Source organism: Pavona decussata, unplaced genomic scaffold (assembly GCF_977016875.1).
Source record: "Pavona decussata unplaced genomic scaffold, jaPavDecu1.1 SCAFFOLD_978, whole genome shotgun sequence".
NCBI classification, from domain to species: Eukaryota; Metazoa; Cnidaria; class Anthozoa; order Scleractinia; family Agariciidae; genus Pavona; species Pavona decussata.
In genome coordinates, this window is record NW_028145964.1 from 32,501 (window position 1) to 37,262 (window position 4,762).

The 4,762-nt window shown below is 40.8% G+C and overlaps 1 long non-coding RNA gene across 1 annotated transcript; it reads left to right on the top strand.

Annotated features, from left to right (window-relative positions):
* Positions 1 to 171: 171 nt before the first annotated feature.
* On the top strand, positions 172 to 875 carry LOC146448353 (uncharacterized). The gene is made up of 2 exons (XR_014861107.1): positions 172 to 229; positions 653 to 875. It is a non-coding gene; the product is annotated as an uncharacterized LOC146448353 (long non-coding RNA).
* The last annotated feature ends 3,887 nt before the right edge of the window (positions 876 to 4,762 follow it).

A 4,762-nucleotide genomic window follows, 5' to 3' on the forward strand; every position in this document is an offset into this window, starting at 1 on the left:
TATACACTTCGCATGTGAACACCGCATGAAGCCTTCGAACCAAAACCAATCAACAATCGACATCTCAAATGAAATCACAATCGGCTACGGTTGGATGAAAGGAGGATATTACTATCTTCCCATCGTACCTTGCGCCAATTTCGGTAAAATGGCTTCCGGTCAGCGAGAGAAATGCGCGTGTTTGAGGCCAAGTTTGAGCTGGATATCTTCGTATCACAAATGATCCATGGTGAGTAATTTATCTTTATTTATTTCATTTACATTCAAATAAGGGAAAGGGATATTTTTCAGAGAGAGATATTCTTCAAAACAGCAATACTTTGCGTATTGTTCGTGGCTTGTCAACCATGACTGTTGTTATTGAATATGCATGACCTATTTTGAATGCGTTATTTCGGAACTTAAACGACGAGTCAATAGGATTATAATATTCAAATACTAGCTTTTATATTTCAAAGTTTCACTGGGAACTGATTGACTCCTATTGACTCCACGTTTTCAACAAAAATTTTGAAGTTGAATGTGAGAGATTTTTGGCGCGACTTGTGTCATGATTCGACCTGTATCTATTGCTTGGGACTCATGTTCCAAGCTCCTAGTATTCGAGATTTTCTTTACATGTTTTTGCTTCATGTATTTCGTTTTATTGTAGGAGCCATTACCCTCAAGTCAACATCTGAAGAGGTCGCCGAGAAAGGCACGAAACGTGCTTCAAGCAGTCGATCGAACGTTTGCAAACTGTCACTGTTTGCGACGTGTTCGGAAACAGCACCAATTTCCGATTTTTCAGCTCATCTGGAAAGTTCACGTGCCCGAGAAGCATCTTATACTCTATAAATGCAGCATTTCCGAAGACTGCCTGATATCGACGTCTAAATCCACGCAATTCAAGTAAATAACACTCGATTTCTCGAAAACCTCGAGTTGCCGCGTTACTATCTCGACGGCGTCCATTGAAAAATGAAATTCACGTGGGGCCAGCCGTTTGATAATATAGTTGCTACGCGGTGCATGCCGGGAAGATAGTAATATCCTCCTTTGGTTGGATGATAACAATTTTTAAGTATGAAACGAATAATGAAGTTCATTGGCAGTTGGTAAGCAGTAGACCGCATTTTCTATGGGTTTATCGGCGTTATAACCCACGCAGGATGTTGGGAGAAGGCGAGAAAAGAGTGTAAATCACGAGCCAGAGGCAAGTGATAAACAAGCTTTTCGCGTGTTCTTCGAACATCTCAAGTGGGTTATTACCCCAATAAACCCACAGAAAATATGGTCTATTGTTTTCACAAAATAAATATAAGAAGCAACAAGAAGTTTCGCGAGAAACTACGAGTTTACCAGTTTAATAAACTTTGCGACCCTATTTCAAATCAAATTGATATGTACTTTTTCGGAACCCCTTTTTCAGATCTGTCCTTCGAGTTTCATGCTCATTTTTAGACCAGGTCAGCTAGAATCCATACCCATTTCAGTAAAATCCATTTTTTTTTTCAGACCAAAATGGTCTAAAACCTATATCCGGGCTGAAAATCCAACCCTTTGTGGCCGCACATACCCATATAGCTCGGATAGGGGAGTAACCGTACCCCCCTCCAGGGGGGTTGGAACCCTCATTTTAGATGTGGTTAGGATAGGATAGGATAGGATAGGATAACTTTATTTATACACGGTATTTCCATCAGCTACTTAATTATCATTATCAACTATCTATCTACGTAACTAGGATTATAAGAAGTTAAAAAATAATAAAACAAGAAATGCTGGTTTTTTGGAAGCCGTGTTTTAAATCTTACTTATAACTGTGGTGTCTCAATTTAGTCTTTAACTCATGCAAGGAAATTGCTTACCGTAATTCTATTGGTAAACGTTTCCACAACTGAGCTCCACTGTATGAGAAACTTTTCTTCAGATAGTCAGTGCGCGGTTGTGGAAGAATTAGCGTGTTTTCGGGGAGCGGGGATGGCGTAGTTTGTTGTTGGTTCTCGCCTTTGCTTCGAGAGGTTTTTCTCCGGGTACTTCGGCTTTTCCGTCTCCTCAAAAACCAACACTTCTAAATTCCAAGTTGATTTGGAAAGTGTCCCCTATTAGTGCTCTGCGCTAAAGACATTGACACTTAAATAAAGTGATTTATTTTAATTTTTATTTTCATTTTTAGCATTCCTCAAATGATAAGAATTCAAATTATCGCGAAAAGCAAAGCTTGATCTTACCACCGATTTCATTGATACACGACCCTTGAATAAAATAAACTCCCGCGAAACAGCCTCCTTCAAAGCTGCCAAAGAGTTTCAACCTGAATCAGAAACCGAGCTGCAACAACTTGAGATCCTTTTTGCCCAAATTACAACGTTTTCTTGGTCAAAGAATTTTATTCTGTTTTTGCTATGGGCCACCCAATGAAGACCCAAGTTGGATGGATGCGTTCGATAATTTTCTGCATTAAGTTTGTGACCATTTCGACAATATGGTAATTTCGGGTGACTTTAATTTGCCAGACATCCTCTGGGACTGCATTGACAGCGCATCGGGTGTTAACGAACTAGCCTTTATTGACTGAAACCCTTCACGACCACCTCTTACACTCGTGCATGGCAACGACATACTTGACCTTGTAATCACGACCGTGCAAATGTAACCAACATATTTTCTCCAAAAGATACGGGGGTTTCTACAGACCATAGCCTTATTAGTTTCCAGTTTAACGTTTTTTTTTAAAAGCCCCACCAAAAACCCTGAGATTTGTCTAATTAATTAATTAATTGATTAATTAATTGATCATAGCCAATGACGATATAAATACTGACTGGCATCAAATGAAAGACACGTTTCTTGTAGCGGTCTCTGCTTATATACAGACCAAGAGGCTTAAGTGACGGAATCCCACACCTTGGATGTCTGGTGCCATACTTAATTTGATCAAGAAAAAAGAGTCTATAAGACAAAAGCTGAAACTATCTCCCCCCAGCCACCTAAGGGAGAAGTTAAAAAACTTGCGCAAGACAGTTAAGCGCATGCTGTGGAACAGCCATGATGAGTTTCTTGGTTCCGTCGAGTCCGACCTCCACTCAAACCCAAAGTGTTTTTTGTAGATAATAGAAGCTGAATTCAAAATCGCATACAAAATTCTGATCGAGTCTCTACGCATCCCCGGGAAATAGCCAATCTGTTTAACTCCTACTTCGCATCAGTTTTCGCCCATGACACCCCCGTCCCCCACTTCACCTGGAAGCACTCCCAATCCACCAGTTTCTCCTGATATGTCGGAATCAACGCTCACGGTTAGCGAAGTCCAACCCGTGCTCGAAGCCCTTGATGTCACGAAGTGAAGTCTTGGAGCGATGGGTATTTAACACTTCAAAGATAGACTGTACGCGTGAGGTGGTAAGAGATTGTCAACATGGATTCATTAGAGGGAAATCATGCACCTCCAACCTTTTGGAAGTTTTGGACCACGTGGGCTCGCTACTAGACAACGGAAAACAGGTGGACATGATCTATATGGATATGTCTAAGGCCTTCGACAAGGTGAACCATGGCTGCCTGCTGCAAAAGTTTCACGAGTTCGGATTTGGAGGCAGCCTGGCTCTTGCAGTGGTTTAGCTCTTACCTGATGGGTCACTACCAACGTGTAAAAGTGCTGGGTGAAACCTCTGTTACTTTGCATGTCAGCTCCCGAATACCTCTGGGCTCCATTTTAGGCCCGATGTTGTTTCTCATCTTTGTAAATAACTTGCCCGATTCAATCCTGACGAGCCATGTTGCAACGTTTGCCGATGACACAAAAATATATAAACAAATTTGGTCTCAGGGAGATGCTACGTACCTACCAGCTAAATTGCTTGCTGGCTAGTTGACAGATATCATACTTACAGCTAGCTGGGATTTTCATTTCTTAAAAGTCCTACTTGCTGGCAGTGAAGAGCGGATATTTTTTTCCCAGGAACGTTAAATTGTAACTAAAATTGACGTAGGGACACTCAGCTAGTGTTAAGTGCAACATACGTTTAATTTTCTCTAAGAGGGTCGTTGCGTACTTCTGAAGTAGCTCCACTTTTATTTATATTCTTATTATTTTGTTAGCATTATATATGAAAACAGTTAGCCTTACCGGACTTATGGCGCGTTGTTTTTTTTTTTTTTGGGGGGGGGGGGGGGGGAAGGGACATCTTTAGTGTCCTCTGAAAAAAAAATACACTAATTTGAAAAATCTACGTTGTATGTGTTGCCCGGTAATGAAAAATATCCAAATGGCCAAAGATCTAGTTCCCCCCCCCCCCGAAAAAAAATCTAGTTCCCCCCCCCCAAAAAAAATCTAGTCCCCCCCCCAAAAAAAAAAAAAATTAAAAAAACACCAACAACAAAAAACAAACAAACAAACAAACAAAAAACACGCCGTTAATGAAGGTGATGATGACGACGACGACGATTTCGTTGGACTCAATGTACAAAAAGCCCCTAACATTTCAGTTGCTCATTCAGTCCATTCATCTCATTTCATGGCCTAGCGACAATATCCAGTTAAAAATAACGCCAATGAGACGCAATGGGCTCGATCCCCTACTCAAATTGTTCTTTGCGAGGTAAAAAGGATTAGACCTTTTGTCCCTCCACCTACCCTTCATTATATATACAACGCACTAATTCAATCTCATTTCGATTATTGAAATCTTGTCTGGGGTAATTGTGTTAAAACATTATTTGACAGGCTACAGAAGCTTCAGAACCGTGCCGCTCGCGTTTTAACCTTTTCTAGCTATGA